We start from the raw sequence: 27,772 nt of genomic DNA on the forward strand, positions 1-27,772 counted from the left end.
GGGGATCTCCTCCAACATGCTCACTGCCAACATTTTTGTTCTTCCCAAACCTGACAAGGATAGGCAGCACTGCGGTTCATACCGCCCTATCTCGCTCCTCAACTCAGATCCTAAACTTTTTACTATCATCCTTTGCATCACAGTTGGGGCCCCGACTCCCTTATATTATTGATCCAGACCAAACTGGATCTATCCCCCAGCGTCAAACTAGTGACAACACTAAGAGGGTGCTGCATCTAATTGGAAGGACACGAGAATTCCTAATCATTATATGTTTCTTGGGGTCGATGCTGAGAATGCCTTCGACAGAGTGCACTGGCCATTTCTCCAGTTGTGGTGCTGGCTCTCCTTGGGATCCCTGAGAGATTCTGCACGTGGGTCTTGAACTGCTACCACTCCTCCTCGCCATCCGTGAGGGTAAATGGGCTCCAATCCACACCATTTCCTATTTGTAGAGGGACCCATCGAGGCTGCCCGATGTCCCCACTAATATTTGTGTTAATCATGAAGCCCTTTGCTCAGAGGGTCTGCAACATGGTGGAGATACAAGGAACTGTTTTCGGGGCGGGCGGGGGGACATAAAATTAACCTATGTTAATGTGGAGGATATTTTGGTGTCCCTAGTTGAACTGCTGGTCTCCCTCCCTGCCGTCCTGACTGAGATGGAGGTGCTCGGTGGCATGTCCAGTTTTAAAATCAATCTCTCCAAGTCCCAAGCTCTGAACCTTTCGCTCCCCTCGGACGCCCTAGTGAAACAATTTCCAATCTCCTGGGAGTGAGATGCTTTACTCTATCTTGGCATTCGGATTGTACCCTCTCTTCAAAATACTTCTCTTATTAATTAACAAGCTCTACTTAAACGAGTCAAAGCAGAATTAGGGCAGTGGTTGCATTACCCGATCTCCTGGCTGGGGAAAATTGCAGCCATCAAGATGACTATCCATCCTCAGATACTGTATATTTTACAGGCACTCCCTTTATCAACTCCCCCCCCAGTGGGAATGATTCACAACTTACACACCAAGCTACATTGCTTCATTTAGACTGGGAAGAAACCAAGGATGAGGAAAGAGCAGAGTTACCTCCTCACCTCCATGGGTGGTCTGGGATTGCCGAACCTCCAACTCTATTATCAGGCTTCACAAATGAGATACCTGGTTGCATGGAATAATTAGGAATCCTAACGGCGGTGGCTCTTTCAGGACAGAGAGATGACCGGACCCTCACTTTGGAAGATTCCCTTTTTGAAGAAAGCGTATAGGCCCAGGAGTTTCTATCTGTCTCTGGTCACTAAGCCTACCATGGCAGCCTGGGATAGCTGCGGGATCCGTCATGGCCTCACTCCCTCCGTATCCCCCATAACTCCCCTCTTTGACAATCCAGACTTTACACACGGATTGTCCTCTGGAGCGTTTTCCAAATGGAGGCAGTCTAGTTGACATTCGATGGGCCATGTGATCGACTGCGAAGGGATAGTACCGTTCCTGCAACTTCAAATCAACTTAACTTGGGAGAGTCGGAACGGCTGCAGTATCAACAACTTAGACACTGGCTGTTACACCCAGACAATAGAGATAATACACAACGGTAACTTACAGCATATGAGAAATGGCTGGTTACGAACACGTCCAGTATAGGCTTGATCTCTAAACTCTACTCTCTTCTAGTGCAGTGCTCAGCTCACCCACACAAAACCAATCAAGTCAGGTGGAAGGGGGAATTGGATAGGACACTAACGCACAAAGAATGGGAAAGTATCTACTATGGATCCCGCCACACCGCCCAACATACAGTCTTGACTGAAACTTTTACGAAAATAACTTCGTACTGATATCTCACCCTGGGGCGTTTATGCAAAATCGACCCTACTAAGAGCCAGTTCTGTTGGAGGGACTGTCAGGAGACCGGAACATTAGACCACTTATTATGGGAATGCCCGCAGATTTGTAATTATTGGTCACAAATTATTGACAAGATTGACCAGCACTTTGAGACGCAGATCCCGAGGTTCCCTGCTTACATTTTATTGGGTTTACTTAATCCTTTGACATATCCCCTGAAATCGATGAAAGTCAGGAAGATGGGAATCGCACTGGGGGCGGCCTTGCAGATTGTCCTCACCTACTGTGGCTCTGAACGCATTCCCACCCACTCAGGCTGGCTCCACTGCCTCTGATTTGTCCTAGGGATGGAAAAGCTCCCCTATGCTTCTAGCACTGGGGAGAGGTCCTTCCAGGATCTCTGGGGGCCGCTTGTTTCCCTTCTATCTCGAGAGTTCCGAGTGGTAATGTGTCCCCATTATCTAAGGGTGTAGCGGCTTCTGAGTGTATCCACCGCCACAATATAAGACGACCTTGGACATGATAGTTGACGCTGAAAAACGACATATGACATGGCAAGGAAGGGGGGCAGGTAAGGGGTTTGCTGTTTCTGTTTAATCTTTACTTTTACTGTTAGAATCTTACAAAGCTACCTCTGTACGGATTATGCATTGATTTGCACTCTTGTGTTCTATTATTTCAAAATACCAAAAAAAAACATTTAAAACATAAAGCAGCAGGGTTAAGCAGGCATTGGATTCATAGAGTGAAACAAATACAATAAAATATCTTGATAGATATTGCACATTGCATTTGACTCAGCATAGCAAGTTGTCTTGCTGCAGTGCTCTGCCCCAAAGTTTGATAAATCTGGCCCTCTGTTTGCACACACTCCGCATTCATTTGAACAGTATACATGCGCTTTGTGATATGAAGGCAGCAATAATCTATTCCTCAGCATATGCCTGATATCTCATATTTTTGTTGTGGGGAGACAAATGGTATAATCCCTCCCTTCCTCCATAAGTCGCCAACCCTTGAGATCCCAATTATATCCCATTATTGAAATCCCTTCATCTTTCTCAAGGTGCCCAGCTGCTCTGAATCTCACAGTACACATTACAAAGCAAACTTTTACAACGTATGCCTTTACAATGCATTTCCTACATCGCAACATCTATTACAATGCATGATTTTACATGATTTTACAATGCATGCCATCACAACACATTTTTAGAAACTACACTTACAATGCATTTCATTACAATGCATACCATTACAACGCCTACCATTACAACGCAAAATACTTTGAGGGCAACAGTAGTGTAAGTGTTGGATAGTGTTGGGGTAAAATTTCTATTCCCACTCCAGTGAGTGCTACAGTAGTGTTGGATAGTGTACGGGTAAAATTTAGTATTTCCCATTACTTACCCTATAATGCGTTGTGATGGCATGCATTGTAATGGCATGTGTTGTAGTGGCATGCGTTGTACTGGCTGTGTTGTAATGGCATGCGATGTAAAGGATGTTGAGTTGTAATGACTGCGTTGTAAAGGTAGTGCGTTGTAATGACTGCGTTGTAATGTTTGTTTACCGTTGATGGCAGTCAGGTGGGCCACCCAATAGTATTTTTTTATGTCTGAGAGCCCAATTACCCCGTCGTACCTTCCCCTCACCAACTTTGTATGTGATATACGGGGATGTCCATGGCAGTGTGGTTCTCTTTGTGCACTCTCCACCTCTTTAAAGTATTTCGCTGGAACCGGGTGTGGGAAATTTTGCAGGGCATAGCTGAAGCGTGGTAACAACGTCATTTTAAATAGAGCTGCTCTTCCAAATAACAATATTGGGAGACTCTACCAGTTTCCTACATCTTGTTTTAGTCGTTGTAGCGGGGCAGTAGATTACTTAGCCCTGGGGTCCGCTGTTATATACATCCTCATGCATTGAAATCCTTCTTTTGCTTCCTTCACTGGGCAATCTTGGGGCAGGGGAGGAAGCCTTCCGTTGAGGACAGAGATCAAGGATTTACTCCACGTACAGCCTGATTCTGATGCGGTTGGGAAAGCATTCTCACGAGGGCCTGATTCTGAGGCAGTTAGGAAGGCCTCCTAATGGCATTTGCTCCTTCCAAATCAGATTGGGAACGACTCCGGGCCCAATTATGATGCGGTTAGTAACATATGCTCCCATTGAAGTCAATGGGAGTCCAACCAAATCGTATCTGGAAGAATCTGGATGCATTGTACTCCATCGGTCAGACTCTCCCGATCCGAGTGGGTTGAAAACCATTTCCAAACCGATTCTGTCGGAAAGATTTCCAACCCGCATCAGAATCAGGCCCTTAATTGTTACATTATGTTTTTTTAGTAAAAAGTCTTATTTATATATATTACAAGGTGACTGAGTGAGTTTTATGAAAGGTAATGAGGGCTTATGGCATGGTTTAGCTCTGCCAAGTTTCATACAGATCCATCATGCGGCCAACTTTAAAGGGATATCAAAAAAGATGCATTTTTCATCGAAATAGTTGCTCTTCACTTCAATAGAAACTGTAGAATGTGCAAAAAGTACACAAAATGTGGCATGAAAATAGATATTTACTCAGAATAGGCGCCAAATAATTTTGAACCCGTTTTAACAAACTGCAATTTTTTTTAATGAACACCTTGGCTGCAATGACTTTTCCCCTCCTGTGCTGAGATTGTATGAATACTATAGTTTCATGACGAGCTCAGCTCGTCATAAGCACAGCTCAACCGTGCCTCATGACGAGCTGAGCTCGTCATGAGCAGCGAAGGGGTTAAGAACCTCATCTAAACATATAACTCATATCTCAAATTCTGCACGGGTTCATCAAACAACCTTAAAGGTAAATATCCAACCAAGAGGGAAAGTGTTATCTTAAGCCTATTTATAAATGTAAATAAACATAAGAATCGGTATGGTACAAAGAATTTCTAACTCTAAGCAATCATGAAGACATTCCATGATACTGCAGCAAAGGTTATAGAAAAGAACATTGAGGTGACTTGTAATATTCTTCTAGTCTAAAGCTGGAAGTATTTATTTATTTTTAGTGCATACCTCAAATCCTATACTAAGAGATAAACAGAAAAGGAAGTGTTAGAAATTACATCTTTTGGCTGGTTTACCCTGAATTTTTGCTTTCTGACCTCCCAGTTTTGACTCTGCTTTTGCTGGTGTAATGACTCTGCACACTTTTCTCTGCATAAAATGTGTTATGGATGGGTATTTCCAGGATTGGCTTATTTGATTTATGTTTCAGTCCCTAGTAAAGTGCACTGCACGTGTCAGGGGCTATAAATCAAATGCTGTTGGTGGGCTGCAGCACTGGATTATGCCACCAACGCAAACAGCCTGTAAAGTGTGACTCTGGCCTGCCATTGCAGGACTTGGGCTGCCAAGTCGGTTTGGCAAGTGCACACACTTGCAGGTACCTAAACCTTCCCTTTTCTACATGTGAGTCACCCCTAAGGTAGGCCCAAGGTACCCCCCCCCCCCCCCGGGCAGGTGCATTGTAGGTGAAAGGTAGGAAATGCCCTTGTGTGTGTGGCATGTCCTGATAGTGAATTACAGCCTACTTTGTTTTTCACTATTGCAAGGCTACCTGTTCCCCGTAGACCAGGATTGGCAGTTTGATTATAACATCCTATAATCCTAACTGACCCAGGGAACATGGTAGGAAGTCGAGTTTAGTATGCCTGAACTCAGAATGATAAAATGCATCTTTTAGTGAAGTTGGTTTTAACACTCTGTGTTTGAAAATACCACTTTTAGAAAGAAGGTATTTTCTGACCTCACCATCCAGCCTGCCTCTGCTCGCTTGTGTATTGTCTGTCTGGTTTGTGAGTGACAGGGTTTAGGGGAGACTCCAGGAGACAGGGTGAGTCAGCACAGGGCTGAATGGGCACTTCTACACATAGATGGGTGGGAGGAGTAGCACCTGGGTCTGAATAGGGCTGGGATTGCGTTCCACCATGCTGGCTCCACCTCCTGTAGTGCGTCTGAGACCCTGGCCCACATTGAAAAAGGAAGAAGGTGCACACTGGCAGAATGAACCCCAAACTAGGTTCAGGCCCCTCTGCCTTCAGAGGACAAAGGAATTGCTGGTATAAATATTGGGGTCCAGACCCCAAGACTTTAGATCTCGCTGGAATCATAGAACTTGCCAAGAAAAAGAGCTGGAAAAGCTGCGGGGAGGAGTACTGCCCCTTTGCTGTGTTGTTGCTTTGTTGGGTTGGCCTGCAGCTGCTGCTTCTGCCTTTGTCAGTGAAAGGACTGGACTGAACTTTCTCTACTTGTGCTGAGTATCTCCAAGGGCCTGAATCTGAACTGGCCTCCTGTTAAGAAGTCTCAGGGACTGCAAAGACTTCACCACCCTCTGGGTACCGCTCCTGGAACCGCTGTTTCAGTTGCCACAGAGAAGAGGGAACCGCAACTGACTCTGTCACCTGACTCCATCGCTGACCTTCTGTCCTGAAGGCACCGCAGGCCGCACCGTCTCGCCCTGCACCATATGCCTTGGTCTCACTGATGCCGCCTGCACGATTGTCACCGAGCCGCTGCTTGCACCGCATAGAGAGGCACCGCTGCTCGCACCTCCTCGCTTCACTTCGCTGGCCTGGTCTCACCGGCACGGTCACCGATGGCTCGACACCCGTGTCCGCCAGAGGCAATTCCCACCAACCGGCTCTGTCGCTTGCATTGCAACCTGCCAGCACCGCATCGAGCACCGTCTCGCCCTGCACCGCACTCCTTGGTCTCACTGACGCCGCCTGCACGATCGTCACCAAGCCTCTGCCTGCAACGCATCAAGAGGACACCGTGCCCTGCAGCACTTCCACTTTGCACCATAACCGCGATGGACGCCACGACCGGCTCTGTCACCTGCACCGCAACCTGCCAGCCCCGCATCGAGCACCGTCTTGCCCTGAACCGCAATCCTTGGTTTCACCAACGCCATCTGGACGATCATCACCGAGCTGCTGCTTGCACCGCATCGAGAGGCACCGCTTCCACTTTGCATCGCAACCGCGACGGATGCCAACACCGACTCGCACCTGTGTGTAAGCTGCACTAAGAAAGGTACTGTAACCGAGTCTGTTCATGCTGTTGCTTTCCCGTACCGACACAGTCAGCTGGAACTGCAAGACTCTGTTGTTTTCAGCCTCGCGGTAGGCTTAGACCGAGCTACCAACTCATACAAACTGTGTTTTCAACATATTTTTGCCATTTAAAGACATCTGGTGAATTAACTATTTTTAAAATACTGTATTGTGGATATTTATCGTATTTGGTCTTGTCTTGAGTATGTAAAATATTGGATATTTTTCTAAACTTGTGTGGTGTCCTTTTGTAGTGCTTACACTGTATTACTGTTGGTTATGTGCAAATGCTTTACACCCTGCTCCTAAGATAAGCCTGACTGCTTGTGTCAAGCTACCAAGGGGGTGAGCAGGGGTTATTTTAGGAGTGTAACTCCCGTATACTGACTAGAGTGGTGGTTTCTGCCTGGCTTTGGTGCAAACCTTAGCCAACCAGAAATCCCATTTCTAACAGAAAGCATGAAATGTGTAAACTCTTTACAGACCTATCAAGTGCAAAAGAAAATTCGCTTAAAGTTTGCACATTCTATCATTATGTATAGCAATTGATTATATATGGGCTAAAGTATCCCCCCTCAATATATGGTAAATATTTTACACAACACAGAGGGGTTTGATGGCTTCCAACTGGAAGAATGTCATCTGCACTAAGGAAATTAGAGAAAGACTTTCTTCCTGGATTTTAGACTTTCTTAAAATTCCAAATTTGTAATCACAACTTAAGCTATTGTGGTTTGTAGGCAAAGGCTAACAACCATTGGCAAAGTCAGTACGTCTTCTAAGGGAAAGTCTGTCTTCATTGATGGTGAGTTTGTTCAGGCAGCTTGTAGTTGAATGAATGGGTAAATGTAGAATCAGCCAATGGTTAGAAGAATATATTGAGTGCATGGGCAAATGGCTGCAAGCACGGATGAGTACATGGATGGATGAATGGGTCAGAGTATATCGACTGATGAATGAGGAATTATATGTGCTTAGATTAATTCATAAAACTATTTGCTGCAAAAGCCGTCAAGGTCCATTCAGTGTATTTTCAATTGGAGCTGGTCCGAGTAAGTAGCACCTTCGGTCTTTCAAGGCTAAGGGTGCTGCACAAGACAGGGTATCAAAGTCAGGCTGAGAGCTAGAGAGATAATCAAAGCAAGCAGGGGGTGGCATAAAAACATAAACGGACAATGAAAGGGGTGAGACGAAGGCAGTAAGGTGCCAAATGTAACTAGGGGAAAGTGAGCTTGTACTGGGCTTCAGTGTGTGCCGCAGAATTTTCTAAATCACAAAACGGCCTGCATTAGGAATGTGCTTTGACTCGATGAGCGGATGCCTATGGTCTTTACAAATTGGTAATGGCCATACTAAGGACACCTTGTTGCTCATCTACACATCCAACATACCACAACCTAACTTATTTTAACCCAGCATAAGGTAACAGTTAAGCTTTGCCCACCCTTGAGGTCAACATGTTCCTTTGTTCCAGAGCTTTGAATTGGCTCCCAGGGTGTGAAAGTTTTACCAATAACTTATCACGTTGCTTATGGTGTAAGCCCTTGTAGATTCTCACCATGGCTTATTGAGCTACTGCATGTTCATGATCTGCAGGGTTGACTCCCCTGCCGCATCCCTGCATATATTTACTCCACACAGCAGCTCAATGAAGTGCTGATGTGCTGGGCCCATGAAAGTGTTGCAAGGGCTAACCCCTTCCACTAGTGGCTGTTAAGTGGGCCGATCCAAAGCATGATTGACACCTGCAATAAGCACTGGCTAAGGTGAGCTGACCCATTTTTTTTGTCTGCTGCCTCATTGATTGTATAACATCTGGCAGACAGGTAAAGCTTTCTCTTCCAGACCCAATAAGCAAACAGATGTGTAGAGGGCTTCGCATGGACTTTAGCACTTGAGCAAAGGAGAAGTGTAAAACATATATGTAGTGTTATGATTTATCACCAAAATATTGGAATGTAAGCACTCGTTACAAAAGAGTTTAGCAAAAAAAGGCGAAAGATATAGGTACTCATCCTCATTAAATAGAAAAAACAGATCTCTGTTAAGTAGATTAAGTTATTTCTAACACCTAACAGACACCCAAAAAAATCATACATAGCATACCAAGGACCTCTCTGGTTTATACCGCAGAAAAGTTTTTGCTGTTGTTAAAGTCAAAAAGTAATGGAGCATATTCTCAAGAACGTGTGATAACCATCGCAAAAGTAGCTTAATGCAACTCTCAACTTCGCAGTCTATTGCGGGAAAATTAAGCTGTGTTAACTAAGTATTCACAACACACAGCAGTACCATGTGATAGTCTCCAGAAAACGTGTCAAATGACTGCGTTAAAATAAACGCCTCACCGCAAAAATGAGAAACACGAACGCAAACAAAGTTGCGATGAGGCCAATCGCAATACAAAAAGCAGTGAAAACTAGTGCCAGGCCTTCAAAGGCCATGTGTCTGGCGGGAAAATGCATTATAAAAGCTACAAAAGCAACACACCAGAAACAATCCAAAGTGCGTAGCAACATAGATGCACCCTGACTGAGCGCAGAGGCCAATGCAAACCCCACAAGCCCCACAGACCACCAGCAAGGAACAACGGGGACGGGGAAGGCCAAGGAGAAGAGGGAGATGAAGCCGGGGTGCATGCCACAGGAAAAATAGATCTGCGTCACGGAGGCAACAGAACACTACCATCGACTGACCCACAATTGGACTACCGTGAATGCAGTCGGAGTGTCGAGGCAGCAACAGCACACAGGAGGTAGGAGTCCTGCGCCACAGAAGGAGCTGGAGGAAATGGAGGCCACAGTCATCAGTGTGGAGACTGTGCAAGGAGTCGGGAGCCCAGACACAGCTCAGGAGGACCTGACACAACAACAACAGTGTGAGTAACGACCAGGGACTGGGGGATGGGGGAGATGGGCACAATGGCACACATACACAATGATGTGTAGCACACTACACACCCACAATTACCCAGGATCATTTCCCTGATCCCTGCAGCACACTGCAGCACACACATAGCAATCACAGCACATCCCACGACAATGTGGTACAAAGTGCAACACCGACACTGTAGAACAGAGGACACAACTGGCTCCGCACACGCGCTGAAGCTGGCCAACTAAATCTGACAGGTCTGGAAACTGTGAAATGGAAATGTACGCGTACAACCTCACATACGTCATGTAGTCCAAATGTCCACTGTCCCACATCTAAATCCAGCACCTCCCAAACTGTCGCAATGTACATTGATGTACAGTCTGCATGTAAACAAGAATAATCTGCCAACATACATGTCAACACAATGTCAACATGCATCTACCCTTCACATTGCAGAGGGACACACAACACCTCCAGCAGAGCAGAGAAGACCACTAATCAATGATGCCGGAGAGGACAAACCAAACCTTCAACACCGATGCCCTACAACAGCCCATGGACATCCCACGCGGGCTGTGTGGGATGTCCATGGGCTGTTGTAGGGCACCAGGAACAGGTCAGCCAAGCTACATAGAGAACACAGCCCCTGCAACAGACCACACAGCAGGAAGTAACCACAAGCACGGCTGACTCCCAACACCTCACTGACCCACACATAGCATCCAAATGTCAGCTGTCAGAACGCCAAAAGGAGGTGGCCAAACAGGTGCGGGTGGTGTCCGAACACATGGAAGGCGAATTAGATCACATACTTGGGTGTCTAATACCCTTCAGGGACCACCTACACCCCACAAAGGAAAACCCACACTGCCACAGAGACACATGCAGATGCACATTCCCAGTACAGAACCACGCCCAGGGGCACACAAATATCAGCCACACACCCACGTCGGCTCTGTGTACGATGTCCCAGTCCACTCCTCTTACGTATTGAGTGAGTGACTTGTCCAAGGTCGAGCCCACTTTCTGCAGTGACATGTCTGCGTCTGCTGTACACAGCAGAATGTAATGTTGTAGGGCCCAGGGCACTCATGCATACAAGACCACAGGGACACACGCAGATAGTAGGTGGAACTGGTTACGGGCACGTGCACCCAGCAGGGCAGGGCCACATGCACAGTGATGGCTGTGCTGGATTTGTGTGTGGTGAGTGTAAGAGAGCCCTCACGGAGTGGTTGGTGCTGACAACAACCTGAACAGTGAACACCATTGAGAGGGAAACAGAAAACACCAGGAAAACAGAGTCAACTGCTGAGCAACATGGAGGGAGCCAGAGGAAGTACAGAGATCACCTAATATGCACACAAAGGTGTCCTTGAGTTGCAGTGCACTGAGGTTGGGGCAGTTAAGCTGAATGCGCTCATGTTAAGAAAATGTCCAGGATTGTGTCCCTTCAAGATATTCTTGATACAGATGCAGTGGTGTGTTTTAGTCCTGCATCATCTTCCTCATCAACGTCCCAGGTCTCCCACACTGCATGAGGTGACATTGCTGCGCAACCTCTCCACAGCACAAAACTCAATCAGTAACGGTCCATGAGTTGCTGTGCACTGACTCAGTGGCACCTGGAGTGCTGAGCAGGGTTTCAGGCAGATGATGGCATCCACGACAGGTGTGAGTGGCCCTTGACCCTGTTGCCAGGCAGGTTGCTCCCCCCGCCACACAGCACCACCTGTGCGACTCTGACCTGAGCCAGCTGCTGCTGCTCGCTACATTTCATATCCCCACTTAGTCTCCCTTATTTTTCACTCTTCCCCCTTTTGGCTCCTGTTGTGCCCCATTGTTTTCCTATGTTTACTGTATTATTGCTTATTCTCACCCTTACTGTGCCCTTCTTGCCTTCTGTACCCCTGCCCGCTTCCCCCTCCGTTTTTCGCACCTCCACAAACTGTTGGTTCCTGTTGTGCCCCATTGTGTTTCTTGTATTTGCTGTATTTTTTGCTTATTCACCCCCTTAATGTGCCCTTCTTGCCTTATGTACCCTCTGCCCACTTCCCCCTTCGTTTTTACCGCTGCTGCGCCCCCTTTGGCCCCACCCCACTGTTTTCTCATTTGCTGCAGCGCTCCCACCTCCCAGCTGCTCCTCCCTTCGACCTCCCTTCATAAGGCAAGCCTGTCTGTGCCCATCCACGCCTGGACCGAACCCAGCGCCAGAACCCCTGGCCCCCGTGAATGCCCCAACACCCGGCACCACTACGACTCCAGCCCCTCCTCACATTCAACACCGGACGATCACACACCTGCTGCCTGGCTGCCACAAAGTGCACACAAGGACCCTTCTCCTGCCAGAACTGTAGCTTCACCAACATCCGGCCCGCCAACCCTCCAACCAGGAAAGAACCCAACTACCTCAGATGCATTCTTCTCAACACCCACTCTGTCTGCAAACATGCCATTGAACTCTGGAGCAAAGTCACCAAAGACCAGCTAACCACCACCCTTGCCCAGAGCCCAGCAACCCCGACTACGCTGCCCGCAACCTCAGACAGTGGATCGACAATTATGCCAACACCCTCGACCCACTCAAGAAACCCTCCAACAGCCACACGAGCAAGAAAGCCTGCTGGTTCACTAAAGACCCCAGGCCTCCAAGCAATCCTGCTGAAAGCTAGAGAAGAACTTGCACCGTGAACGAACACCAGACAGCTACGCAGCCCACAAGGATGCCACCTGCAGACACCATCACCTCATCAGATCCGCCAAAAGGGCCTCCTTCAAAGATCACCTAGACAACATCGCAGACAAAAGCAAAAAGCTCTTCAACATCATGAAGGAACTTTCCAACCACAGCGCCAACACCAACGACATCACACCTTCGCAAGACCTGTGCGACTCGCTGGCCACCTTCTCGCATCGCAAGAACGCAGACATCCACGACAGCTTCAATGCCACGACTGCCCCAACAACCACTGAGACCTCCACCCCCATGACCACCATCCGCAGCAACCACCTGCTCTCCTGGACCAACATAAATGATGACGACACCATGAAGATCTTATACACCGTCCACTCCGGCTCTCTGTCAGACCCATGCCCACACCATATCTTCAACAAAGCTAGGACCGCCATCTAACATTATCTCCGGAAGGCCATCAACATTTCCTTTGAGACAGTAACCTTCCCGGAGAGCTGGGAGCACGCCGAGATCAACGTCCTACTCAAGAAACCCAAGGCAGACCCCAATGATCTCAAGAACTTCCTGCCCATCTCCCTACTCCCGTTCAGGGTGAAGGTCATCGAAAAGACCATCAACAAACAACTGACCTGCTTCCTCGAGAAAAACAGCATCCTGGACCCATCCCAGTCCAGGTTCCCGCATCAACCACAGCACTGAAACTGCCCTCATCGCTGCCACCGACGACATCAGGACCCTGCTGAACAACGGAGAAACCGCGGCCCTCATCCTCCTGGACCTGTCAGCCGCCTACAAAATGGTCTGCCACCGCACACTACGCACACGCTTCAATGACGCCGGGATCCAAGAGAAGGCCCTGGACTGGACCACCTTCTTCCTCTCCAGCAGAACACAGAGTGTCCGCTTCCCCCTTCCGCTACGAAGCCACAAAGATCATCTGCGGTGTACCCCAGGGCTCATCCCTCAGCCCAACGCTGTTTTTTTTTCAGAACAATTTTTATTTTTTTATTTTTGTGTTGAAGTAGTGCAGAGAGGGCACTGCTCTCTGATCACCAGAGACGCAGTGTACAAAGAAATAATCGTCATCTTAAATCAGTGCAAACAAAATTCAATAGGAACACCCATCCCCGAACTCCCTTCCCCCCACCTCCCGTCCCATCATTCTCCCGCCCGGATCCCACCCAGCCCAACGCTGTTTAACATCTAAATGGCACAGTTCACCCACGTCGCCGGACTGCAAAACCTCAACATCATCTCCTACGCCGATGACACCCAGCTGATCCTCTCCCTCACCAAGGACCGCCACACCACCAAAACCAACATCCACGAAGGAATGAAGGCTGTCGCCGAATGAATGAGGATCAGCCGGCTGAAGCTGAACTCAGACAAGATGGAGGTCCTCATCCTTGGATCTACCCCCTCAGCCTGGGACGACTCCTGGTGGCCGACTGCACTGGGAACAGCCCCAACATCCACCAACCATGCACGCAACCTAGGGGTCATTCTCGACTCCACCCTCTGCACGACTAAGCAGGTCATCGCCGTCTCTTCCTCCTGCTTCAACACCCTCCGCATTCTGCACAAGATCTACAAGTGGATCCCCACAAAAACCAGAAGAACGGTCACCCAGGCCCTCGTCAGCAGCAGGTTGGACTACGGAAACGCCCTCTACGCAGGAGCCTCGACCAAACTCCGGAAAACGGCTTCAACGCATCCAAACCGCCTCTGCACGCCTGATCCTGGACATCCCTCACCACAGCCACATCACACTGCACCTGAGAGACCTGCACTGGCTCCCCATCAACAAGAGGATAACATTCAAGCTCCTCACCCACACACACAAGGCACTCCACAACACCGGACCAGCGTACTTCAAAAGACGACTCAGCTTCTACACCCCCACCCGCCAGCTCCGCTTTGCCGACTTTGCCCTTGCAACAGTCCCCCACATCCGAAGAGCCACCTCCGGTGGCAGATCGTTCTTCCACCTCGCCGCCAAGACCTGGAACACCCTCCCCATCCACCTACGACAGACCCAAGACCTGCTTACCTTCAGAAGACTCCTCAAGACCTTGCTTTTCGAGCAGTAGCAGCATTTCCCCACCCCCCAGCACATTGAGACCCTCACGGGTAAGTAGTGCGCTTTATGAATACTATGATTGATTGATTGATTGAGTGAGCAACTCTGTCAGTCTGCCAGTACCACTGTTTCAACTCTGGCAGATGGCAGTTGGAGGTGGTCCTGCTGATGGTGGCATGTGCTTCCTGCGGTGATGCTATGTCTCGGCTGGCCAGGCATCAACTGGATGTGTGAGCTCTTGTGGACATCAGTAAGGCCGGAGGCAGTGGACAGCACTGGGCCACAGACACATGGCATTGATGACCCCAAATCCATTGTCTCAGAGGCCATCCAGTATTTAATCAGACAGGGTCCCTAACTTGAGCTGCATAGAGTTAGTGGCCCCGGATGCACAGCGGCCGGCACAGACACACCGCCACGGGAAGGTGACTTGTGGTCCACTTAGGCAGGGCCACGCAAACTGAGCGGATCCTCGATGATGTCCAAGGGGACTGTGGCGGAGGCTCACGGGGGACAGTGGAAGGTGTCTTCCTGGGCATGATGCAGAGGGCAGTAGCCATCCGGAAGGAGCAAATGTAGGAATAAAGTGCTACAGCCTCGGTGCCACCACCAATTCGGTATCAGCTGCATAAAGATGAATACTATCCCCTAGTCCATAGACTCAGATGCCACCAAAGTTCGAATGTCGGGGAACAGACTTAGTGGCACCGGGGCTGAGAGGGGATGCAGTCTGCGATGATGCCGGTACACTGATATGAACTCCGCCATTGCTAAATCAAGACTCTGTGAACTACTGGACTACAGTGTAGGCCGGAGGCAGCGGTCTTCAGTGGCCCACAGCCACGTGTTGTTGGCTGGAGATGCACAGAGTTAGTGACACCAGGCCAGTTGTTGCTAGAGTTCGATCACCTCAGTAACGAGGATCCTTTTTTCCTCCTGACAGCAACGCGTCTTCTTCTTACACCTCTCCTTGCGTGCAATGATATGTACTCTGCCATTGAGGTATCGATGCTCAGTTCCAATTGTGTGACCTACTCGGGCGCAACGTAGGCCGAAGGCAGTAGTCCGCAAGGGGCCCACAGACATGTGTGGTTGTAATGCTATGCACAGACTTGGTGGCAACACATCAAAGGGAGTATATTGACATAAGCTCTACTACAAATAATATTCTCTGCCATAGTGTAATCAAGACTCAGTTCCAAATGTGTGACCTACTAGTCCACTGTGTATGCCGTTAGAGTACGTCAACGTGAAAGGAGTACTGCTGGCCTGTGTTGCGGAGGCCAGCAATGGTCTGAGGAGGCTGCCAAGGTCGGGAGCCTCGGGCTTGGAGCTTGCACTGGCATGTGGTGGGCCCTCTTTGACACATGCTGGTGTCGGCATGTGGGCATTTAGGCCTGGGAGCGCAGGGGCGGGCAGGACTGGTTCAGGGGTCAGCGTCCCGGGGTGCACCAGGCACAAGGATCGCAGGCGAAACCTTTCACGGCAGAGACGTTGGGCATTCCAGAAGAGGACCACGCCCAGGGTTATGTGCCTTTTATTCACACCCCTACGCTGGCCTGGCATACGCCGGGCCAGCCAACTCCGCTCACGCTTGCGAAGGGAATGTAACAAGCTACATTTCCGCAATCTTCCCCACTGGCTGGGGTGACATGGTTGCGTCACTGTCCACTAAACTCCAAACACCAGCGGTGTATGTCGTCATGGATATGTCTGTGGTCTGCATGCTGCAGTCTGGCCCTCACATCCATGCCACACTTGGCATTGTGTACATTCTTATTCATCAGTCACTTGCCTCCTTCACACATGCCTCGTCCCCACCTCTTCCCTTATTCTGCTAGTGTGTGGCTGAGGTGCCATGCTGTTGATGGCTTCTGTGCATGGCTGGCCCAGGTTCCCACAGTAAGGTGTGCTGTCGTGTCTGGTGGGTGTGCATCTTGTTTGGCATGTTATATGTGAGTTTGTGACGTGTGCATTTCCAGTGTTGTGAGTTGCATGATTGTGGAATTGAGGTGTGTGGTGTGTTTATTTTGTATTTGCCAACAAGCAGTGCATTTTCGTGGGTGCCATCCTGGTAGCTCAGGTTGATGGTGGACTGTCGGAAGGTGTAGGGCTCATGCATACTGCGTGGGTGGTTGGCGACGACATTGGTGGAAATTCCCCTGTGGTCCAATATTGCCTGAACATTGGTAGGATACAGGCGCTTTCACTTGCGTTTATTGTGTGTTTATTGTGCGCAGTGTTGCCAGGCGGCACAAGTAGGACATGTGTGCAGTTGATTGCCCCCTCACATGTGCAGTAAGCCAGCTATGGCGTAGAAGCCTTGCTTAGTCTCCGGCTGTTCCTGCTCAGTGTGAGGGAAGCATAGATAGTGGGGTACCAAACTGATGGTGTCACCCACGACCGTTGTGTGGAACTTGTATTGGGCTGGCTGTGTCACTCCTCTGACTCAGGCGGTTGTTGCTTGCAGGGTACCTGAGGCCGACACGTGCAGCTCGGCCAGCAGCTTTGTCTGAGGTGGGATGTTTGTTGTCCGCTGTATTGGTACCGAACGCCTGTGGACAATAATGGTCAGGATGCTTATCCCTGTGAGCATGTAGTGGACAATGACATTATTTGGTGTTGGGTCTGTGAGGTTGGTGCATTTTCGGAGGGTCGCTGTCTTTGTCTGCGCTGCCTCAGTGTTGGTCAGGAGGGGACCTGGGTGTGGTGGCGGTGGGTGTCGTGGCCCTGTTGCTCCGTGCTGCATTATCGTTGACTCCATGGCATCTGTTGCTCTTCAGGTGTGGCTCTGGCCTTGGCTCCCTTTCATGGTACAGGCTGTGGTCCGACTTTACACCAGGTCAGAGCAGGTGTTAATTTCCTGCTGCTAACGTGCCTTATCGCATGTTTTGTGGTCTTATCGCCGATCTGGCTGGTCGTTGAGAATAATGCGTCGTGGCTTTTTGCACGGGAATGCCTACTCTGCATCTCATTAGCGATAGTTGTGGGGGTCATCCGAGGTGATGTTTTTTGCGGCTGCTATTGCAGGTAATCTGGTGCTCTGGGCGGTTAGAAACAGCTTGTGAGTGGGGTGATGCATTTATTGCGGCTTTGGCTGCGATAAAGTGCCGATAACACAACAATAACTCCTTGAGAATATGCCCCAATATTTTTAATATCTTCGGTATAAGGGATAAACAGAAGTGAACTCTGCTATCACCGGATTTTGTGTATGTATGAAGGCTTGAGGCAGAACTCTGTAGATGATTTGGGAGGGGTATTATGCTGCAAAAATGCTTTTCTGATTTATATAATTTTATAGGGAGATAAGATCACATAGTATTAATGCAATAAATAACGCAGCTGAATAAAATTAAAAAATAATTGTCATAATAAAAGCCCTTTATACTGACTTGGTGACTCAAAAGCCATATCCAAAATTGATGAGTTTCCGATAATACAAAGGGTGAAGTGCTGACTCCTCCAACAAAGTTCTCCAGAATTTGAACTTTGAATTTCAAATAGTGATATATGTATGTATGCACTAAGAATACTCAAATTGATTGTTGATATATGTCTGCATACTTTTTTTAAATCAATTCTGCATTGTCCAGCAAATGTTCTTGCATGTGTCTGTGTGTGTGCGTGTTCGTGTGTCCATATACGTTTAAGCGATATAGTACTAGGTAGGTAACAATTACTACACTTTAACATCGAATGTATCCCTTTATTATTCATATTAAACAATCCTTCCAGATTGGTTTTAGATGTTAAGTTTATGTTGTGTGGCAAAATTTGGGTTGTCTCCTCGTTCATTTGAATTACCTAGGTCACTGCACAATTTCAATGCAAAATAAATAAATGCTTTTGGACATAATTAAGTTAACTGGGCAGTTTAATGTTAACAAGAACATTCATAAAGAGAAGCAAATATGTCCGCTGGTTTAAAAGATGCCTAGTCACAATTGTATGCGCTTTTTAATGTGCTGCTTTGAAAAGGGCCCAGCCAAGCCCCATTTAAGGATAATTGGTGTTAAAGGGTCTTTATTACACATACAGCCATTGAACAAGGAGCAGCCAACTACACCAGTCTCTAATCCGTGTTGCATGGGGCTGCATCCTGCATGGTAGACGGCCAGTTTTCACCCCTATGTGGCCAAAAATAGATCCCTAAATTAACTAAAACATTGCCTTTCTGTTAGACATAATTAATCATTGTTTTCCTATCCATATGTCAAGAAAGAACAGTTACGGCTATACCTTTTCAATCATCAATTTAAATTTCAGGGTATTAACATTCTAAAATGGCCCCAGATTCCCATGGTAACAAGCCAGCGGTGAATGCCAGTAAGCAGAATTACCATCGCGTGAACAAAGCAAGCTGGACTTTCACATTTCCAACATATCATTACTGAGGTAATTGCAAAACGGGAAGCCTAGAATTATCCAGTTGACCTGAAAACCCCCAGTGTACTGGGTGCATTCAACTAAAACATTCTCATTCAAATTACCAGCCATTGGTGTTTTAAAAATTGTTAGGGAAGGGGCCAGATTAGACTAGTTTTAAATGTAAATATACGGAAAATGTGGAGAAAAAATAAATAGGTTAATCACTTCATGTGCTGCAAGGTTCTTATGCAGAGATAAATAAAACACAACGCTGATTTCCATAATTTTCTGTGAGAAATGTTTAAATATTATTACTGTGGCATCAAGATAATGCAATTGGAATATGAAATGTACTAAGTTCCGTTTGTTTTGGAATTTCATGCATAGGTAATTGCAAAGGTGCTTCTAGTTTCACCTAGTATATAAACTTATTGATACTGCGCACAAAAAACAACTCGACTTAACAACTATGCAGTTTTTATTTATTTATTTATTGGAGCAAGGTGCCTCGAAATTGAAACTAAATGTGTAGAAATGAGGCCCTTCTTCTTAGTCATCAATGTAGGTTCTTCTGGGCTAGAGAGAGTCAGCCCGGGACCAGGGTTCAATTCCTGGCTCGGCGGGGTCTTGAGTCCTAAAATGTCCATGGACTCGACAATTCTCGCTCCGGTGCCCACTCGATTCACGGGTTCACACTCTGCGACTCTGGGCAATAGGTTGCTTAATCTCCACAACGGCCCCTCGCGGCGGGATGCCTGACTTTCACCTTGCGGATACCCTGCCGGGGTTATCTCACAGGGGAATACCAGGACGGGTTCCCTAAGCAAGCGCTTAGAGACCGTTTGGTGATTTGCGCTATATAAATTCCTGTACATTTACATTTACACAGAGATTGAAATACATTCCCTTCTGAACAGGGTCGGATTGGGATCAAAAATAGGTCCTGGCATCCAATAATAGTGGCTCGCATTCGCGATTGCACCCTTTCATGATACACTGTTAGATTATTATCAGTAAAGTCATTTTTACAAATTTGAGTGGTAAATTAAGCATTTTAAGCTGTTACGGGGTCAGTCGCATTGGCCAGGGCTAGAAATACAGAAGCTTTGAAAACTGAGTTCCAGATTTACTAACGCTGTGCATCATGGTTGCGCCACTATTTTAATACAAATTTGATGCAAAATGCTTACAGAGATTTACAAAGCCACACAATGGGCTGATTTGCATCATCTGGCTTGACTTTGCAAAAAAGAAGAAAAACAAAACAACAATGTGATGCAGAGTTGCGCTAGACTGCGTCAGATAGGTGTTACATGAGTGGGGCATGGGTGTTCCCCTGCATCAAACCATGTATTTTTATTGCAATGCAGATTTATTAAGTGCAGTAAACCTCGGTTTGTGCCAAAATTGTGCCCTTAGCTGAGCGAGGCATGACAAGAAAAAATATCTTCACTTCTCCTCATTACTACCTCTTTCCATATGTGCTACATTCTACAGCACACGCAGACACAGAAATAGCCTCTGAGGATGGTTTTCTTACAGGAAGACACACCTTCCTGCACCACAACAAATCAGACCACAAGGCAGACACCTTTACAAAATGAAACAGGGGGGCCTGCTTCGGCACCGGGCAGCCACAAGTGAGCCAGCACAGGGAGAGAGCTGAACGGTGCTACATCTTTGTAAATATGGCACAGTTCAGCTCTCTCCCACTTATGCAATGCAGCACAGCAGCTTGCCTGCTGCATTGTGTTTCTTAACCTTTTAGATCTGCTCAAGAATACTTACCTGCAGTCTCAGGGGCAGATTTACAATAATTGGCGCATCCCCAGGGATGCTCCAGTTATTGTGCGCCGCAGCTCCGCCACCCATGGTGCGCCGCATTTATAATGCGACGCACCATGGGGCAAAAACGGCACAGATGCGTCACGCATCTGTGCCGTAAAGGTGGCGCATTGCTGGAGTTGCTTCGCAAGTGCAAGGGTGCCCTATCTGTCCAATGCTGCGTCAAGCCTTACGCCTGCTTCAAGCAGGCGTAGGGTTTCTTGTAGATTTCACTCAGCCACTTTTGCGAGGCGCACCTGCCCCGGAACGCCCACCCTGTGCCAGAACGCCCACATGTGGCGCAGGGCTTTACAACGTGACGCATCTGCCTAGATGCGTCACGTTGTAAATAGGTCACAAGGATGCGCCACGTTTATGCCGCTGTTGCGTGACGCAAACGTGGCGCAAGTCCAACATAAATCTGCCCCTCAGTGCCTTACACAACAACAGAAACCCTGTCCTAACCAATTACATCCTTGAGTCTGATTATCACATAAATCTAGCCCAAGGCCAAGTCAGAATATCAAAAATAAAATATCAACACATAAGTCTAGATTTTCTATACCTAACACCACATATATATACATATGCAATACATATATTTTCAAAGTACATAGCTGTGACGTCACGAATTTTAAACCTGTGCATCCTTATATGCACTTACCTTTTGATATTCTGTCCCTTGATATTGTGTCCTCAATAGTGATATTACACAACTTTGTTTGGTGTTGATATTATTAGTACAATCAGCAGGGCAGGAAATGGCTGGGGCATAAGGAGATAACGAAAGGTAAAGAAGTGGTTCGAAGCAGCATCCTTTGAAGCTTGGTCTCCCGTTCACCTGTGGGCATTGTTTTTTCCTTCTGCTGCAACCTTCAGATAAATTCTGCTGTTATTGGGCAATGTAGAATCCAGTTACATTTATGTATCACACCTGACAAAAGTGAATGTGAAAACCAGGATGCAGGAAGGAAATCGTTATCACTCCCTTTCCCTCTGGAAATCCCCACCTCCTTGTTTGTATGAAAAAGGGGAGAGGTTAGTGTCCCGAGGCACAAGCTCCCCAGAACAGCTGTTTTCCGTGTCATCTTAAGGATTTCGGGCGCCCCAAGGAAGATCAATGTTGGGGGGCCCTGTTCAGAACAGCTTAGATTTTTTTACCCATTTTCAACCATGTAAGCTCTCATTAGGTCAAACAACACGGAATTATATATTAACCTTTCAAAAATGGGGGCACGCCAAAACAGCTGAAAGCTGAAGATGCCCAGCCAAACAATACCAAAATAAAGCTTGAACAAACATTGGTAAAGTAATTTAATTTTGCTACTGGATACAAATATTTTGTCATGTCAAAAGAAAACGAAACTTTACATCCCCGCTCCTCAAAAGCTCATAGTGTTTATAACTGTAGCATTTATTGCTGAACATTTATCACAAATAAATCCCTCTTTACTACTGTCCCTCTTGCTGCAATAGTAAAACTCAAACCAGATCTCTGAAGATTTCCACCTTTATATTGGGTGAAATATGATAATTTACTGTTTAATTCTCTTCCCCTGCATTGTTCTTTTGTAGTCACTAACACAATTTGAAGGTGATGAAAAACGATCCTTTGTTTAAGACGTAGAGCGACCTGTGTGTGTGCCCATGCAGAGGGTCAGCAGCAACTGCCACGTTTAAAAGACGTATTCGTAAACCCAAAATTCTGATAGACCTCTGAGTGCCCAAACATTCTGTGCTCCTTGTAGGTAAGGGGAATGCACTAACCCATGATAGCTATTGCATCCATCGTTCGTTCGTTCTTTCTTTCTTTCTTTCTTTCTTTCTTTCTTTCTCTAGAAAGTGATCTACAGCTCTGCTCAGAGGCCCAAAATAGAAAGACAGTGAGGTAATGATGTCACTGCGAGATGTAAAGTAAAGGGAGAAGGGAGGTAGAGACAGCAATGATGTAGAGAGATAGCTGAGTTAAGAAAACATAAGCTAGAAAGAGAATTGTGAGATGGCCAGAAAGAAAGATATGCAGAGTAAGAAAAAAGAAGTGGTGGATATAAAAAGGGAAGTGGAGTGATAGATATGATTTTGAAGTGAGTTGGAGAGGTAGATGTGTGGAAAAAGCTGGGGATAATGAAATGTTATGTGAGGGTTGGAATATACAAGGGGTGAGTTATAGAGAAAAGTCATGTAGAAAAAAGGATTGAGGTATAGAGAACTAGAGAAGGAGAACTGTAGAAGTACACTGGCAAAAAGAAGAGGTGGAGTGTAGAAAAATGCAAACTAGAGGCAGAGGTGAGGTGAGGTAGAGAGGAGGTAGACTGAAAAGTAGGGTGCAGTAAGATAGGTTAGGTAAAGTGGTTGGTGAGATAGAGAGAAAGGTAGATTGAGAACGGTGAATGTTAGAGAAAGTGATTAGTTGTAGAGAAAGTACGTGAAGTAGAGAGACAGAGGTGAGGTAGACAAAGAGATGGGAAATTGAGGCAGAGAAAGATTAAGAGTGTGAGGAAAGACCAGTGAGCTGAAGTAGTAGAGAGATGTAAACCGAAAGATGCAAAGATTTGAGGCGGAGAAGGTGTGTTGAATGGCGGTCCAAAGAGAGAGAAATGGAAAAGAGAAAGAAAAGCAATGATAGTTTAAAAAGAGGGCTAGACCTAGCGAAATAGTGATGGAGGAGTAAGGTTGTGAGATGGGTGACAGAGGTAAAAGAAGTGGAGAGGTGACAGTGATCAAATTATGAGGGAAATTGAGAGGTCGAGCCCTGAGGGAGAGAAACATCTAGGGGGAGAAAGATAAGGTAGTGCATGAGAAGTGAACGTGGGAGTGGTGAGTTAAAGAGTGGGATGATAAAGAGAGAGGTGAATCATAGGGATGTAAAGTATGTATGTATGCATTCTTATATAGCGCTCGACTTACCCTAGGGCATCTCAGCGCTTGCATTGGGAACCCTTCTGGGCTTTTCCCTGTGAGATAACCCGTACTGGGCATCCCCAAGGTGAAAGCCAGGCATCCTGCCGCGGGGGGGCCGTTGTGGAGATTAAGCAAGCTTAATGGCCAGAGTTGCAGAGTGTGAACCCGTGATTAAAGTGGGCACCGAAGCGAGAATTATCGAGTCCGTGGACAATTGGGCTCAAGACTCTGCCGCGTCGGGAATTGAACCCTGGTCCTGGGTCTGACCTCTGCTTCAGGGTATGCCTCCTCTAACCAGTGAGCCACACTTCTCAAGTGGTGAGGTAAAGAAATAGACAAAGCTGAGAGAAAGGTAAAGCAGAAGGATTAGATAGCCAGGCTAGTGAGATGGAAAGAAGAACAGGAATATGTTGAGAAAGAGGTGAATTAGAGATGTGGTATGGAGGAAGAGAAGCGGAGGTAGACACAGAGAGCAGGAGAGGGACAGATAAAGACAGGTGGGATACAGAGGTGTATCTTAGAGAGAGAGGTGAGATACACTGAAATGTGGTAGAAAGAGCTGAATTAGAAATTAAATGTTATGTACATAGAGGTATATAGATCGGCAAGGGGAGACGCAAAGAAAAGGGGTGAGGTAGAAGACCTGGGGTCAAGTAAGTGGAGAGATCTGAGACAGAAAAGTAAATGAGACAAAGAAATAGAGGTTTAATGTAATAAAATTTGAAACAGGGATTGTCAGAGGGAAGGGCGATAGGTATGGGCAGGGCGTTACTGACTGTTGTGGTAGAGACAATTGACTCGCAAAAAGCTGGAAAGAGAGAGGAAATAGTAAAAAGTGAAGTACAAAGAGAAGGGGGATTTAGAGAGAAAGGCAAAGTAAGTAGTGGGAGGTGAAGTGAAGAGTTGGTTAGAGGGGGTGAGATAAAAAAGTTGAGAGGTCAGTGAAGAAGGTTGATGACAGATAGTGAGAGATGCTAGAACAAGACAAGAAGAAAGTGGTGAGACATAGATAGGAAGAGTGACACAGCCAGAGGTAGACAGAGAGATTGAAAGAGAGCTTGTTATAATGAGACAGAGGTGCAAATAAACATCAGCGAGAGATCATTGTAAGAGGAGGGACCTTGGAAGCTGAGGGCTTTTGCAATTGTCTGTGTTGCCCATTTCCTAAAACATCTCTGGCTGTTTTGCTGTTATTGAATTCTGGAGAGTGAGGAACGTGGCCCAACCACAGGGAGGCGAGGAAGGCAGCTTGATTGTCCCTGACAGCTGGGGAGGGGATGCAAACTTCAATTCTCTACTTCACATACACCTTTTATCTTACTACTTCTGATCCTTCTCTTACCCCTTGTCACATCTCTAACCTCTCGATCTCTCTCCACTCACTCCTGTTTCTCTCTCCTTGTACCTTTCTCTCTTCCCCTAATTTACCACAAGTTTACTTTTTCTCAAACCAGCACTTTCTCTTCCAAATGTTTGCTCATCGTGACTTTCTGTTCCTCTCCTACTCTTTCCATAGCCCTTTACCCCTCCTATATGTATCCCATAGCTCATCCCCACTGTCTGTCTTTTTCTCTACCTCCTAAATAATTACTTTTACCTCCTCATACTCCCTCCTTGTATTCTATGCAATTACATGGTCTCTGAGCTCACAGAGACAGCACAGAAGGGCAAGTGCATGGTAGAGAGCCTGGTGGGGCAGTAACCAAGGCTTTACAATGCCAATATCATATGGAAAGGTAAAGATGTGAAATAGCCCACCTTATCTTGGCTTTAGTGAGACTGCGCAGGATCACTCTCCACCTCTATCATGTGCTGGTCAGGCATTAGAGGCGTCAGATAAAGGTCACTACCAGCCTCATACAGAGAGATGAGGGAGTGGAAAAGTCTGTTTCCTGATTGGCTGTAACAATGCTGTTCCTTCTAACTTCCCTCCCTGTGTTTCACTCAATCTGCAGATAATTGTGTGTCTATAGCCATCCCAAGCCAGCCCCATACACTAATAGTCTGGCCCCACAGGGGATGGGGAAGGGCACTGCCAACCCCTGCTAGGAGATGGGGAGGTGGCAAGAGTCTGGCTATTTGTTAAAAATTGGATTGTTTTTTGACAGAGGTGTAAGCCCTGGTCAAACAGCAGCCACAATCCTTGTCAGTGAGGTACAAGCAAACTCTAAATTAACCTGTGCTCAACCCTCTGGTAGCTTGGCGCAAAGCAGTCAGACTTAACTTAGAGCCAATGTGTAAAGTATTTGTGCATACCTACACACAGTAATAAAGTGAAAACACAGCAAGAACAAAAAAGGATCTCACAGCACGTTAGAAACATAGGGCCAGATGTAGGTAAATCCTGATTACCGACTCTTAAATACCGACTCATACCGAATCGGTATTTAAAATTCGGAAAACGGGATGTAGGTAAAAATTCAGTAAAAATTACCTATTCGGTATCACTCGGAAAATGAAATCAGTATTTACCGATTCGGTATTTTCCGAATCAGTAAATACCGATTCTGTAATACCTATTCATTCCTATGGTCCCCCTTGCCCATAGGAATGAATGGGAATTACCAAATTAGTATTTACCGATTCGGTAAAATACCGAATCGGTAAATACAGAATCGGTAATATGAAAAAGAACCCATGTGAGCCTGTGAACCAAACAGGAACACCTACCACACCCCACAATAAAGCAGATGCAGCCACCCCTCCCCAGTACCTGGGAGTGGCCACGCCCACGCAGGTGCAGAGCAACTGAACTGTTTGCAGAGTAGGAGGAAACAGAGAGGGGCAGGCTTCCCTGAGCATACCTGATCACCAGAATGGAGTCCCAGGATGGCCAGAAGGATGCAGCAGAGCGCAGGAGGAAAATAAAATTCAGCCCAGCAGAGCTGCAGGTGCTCGTTGAAGAGGTGGTCAAGCACCACACCCACATTTTCGGTAAACGGTCTCTGCTTGTCGCAGAGTCTGTGAAACGTAATACATGGCTTGACATCCAGACAAAGGTCAATGCCACTGGGGTGACGCACAGGGAGATTGATGACCTCAAGAAAAGATGGTACGATCTGCGTATCATCACAAAGAAAAAACTTGCTGCACAAAGAAAGGAAGCCTGAGCCACAGGTGGAGGGAAAAACAGAGCACCAAGACTAACAGACCTTGAGGAGCTGGTGGAATCCACCCTGGAGCCAGAAAGCATCCATGGAATTGGAGACGCTGATAGCTCTGCCGGAGCTGCAAAGAAGCAAGGTAAGATGCATGGACAGTAAACCCCACCCATTTCCCTGTCCCCCTTCCCCACTGTGTGTGTAATTATAACACTCCAGAACAGGTTTTACTGATGTCCAGCAATGCATCATGGGAGACGTAGTCATAGGTACATACATTCAATGCAGTCACCATAGTATTCAGCAAGGCATGCCACACACTACTTCGAGAAGCTGATGTAGACTAGGCAATTGTGTGATAGAAATGTAATGTAATCATGACACACAGATGAACTACACCACTGACCCAATGTCCATATCTGTCCACAGGGGAGTCCTCACGCAGTACAGCTCCAGAAAGGGAGGAGAGGGCACCAACAACTGAGAGGAGGGAAAAGAAGAATGAAAGAGCAGGTCACAGCACTGTTGAGAAAGACAACACCACAGCGCAGGAAGCCACAACACCTGAGCGACCCACAACACCACAGCCTCAGTCACCTATGTTGTTTGGGACACAAGAGTTGGAACCAGCAGCACTTTCCCCAACACCAACAACACAGTCATCTGTGCAGGAAAGGGCAAGGAGGCTTGATGTGCCCCCTCTGTGGATCCTGAAAACCTCAGATGAGGAGGATGAGGAGAGTGAAATGCAAAGTAATCCACCTGTGGCTGACAAGGCTAGGCAGCAGAGTACTGCAGGCGCTGTGCGGGCCAGTGTCCTTGGCCGAATGGCATGGGAGAGAGGTGAAGGTCAGAAAGGACAGGAGGTCTTTTGTTGACTAGAGGCCACCATGGAAAAGGTGCAGCGCCTGCAGGCGAAGGCAATGTTGGCAGTGCACAGGCACGTGCGCAATAGCAATTGCAAAATATCCAAC

This window comes from Lissotriton vulgaris, chromosome 1_1 (genome assembly GCF_964263255.1).
Source record: "Lissotriton vulgaris chromosome 1_1, aLisVul1.2, whole genome shotgun sequence".
NCBI classification, from domain to species: Eukaryota; Metazoa; Chordata; class Amphibia; order Caudata; family Salamandridae; genus Lissotriton; species Lissotriton vulgaris.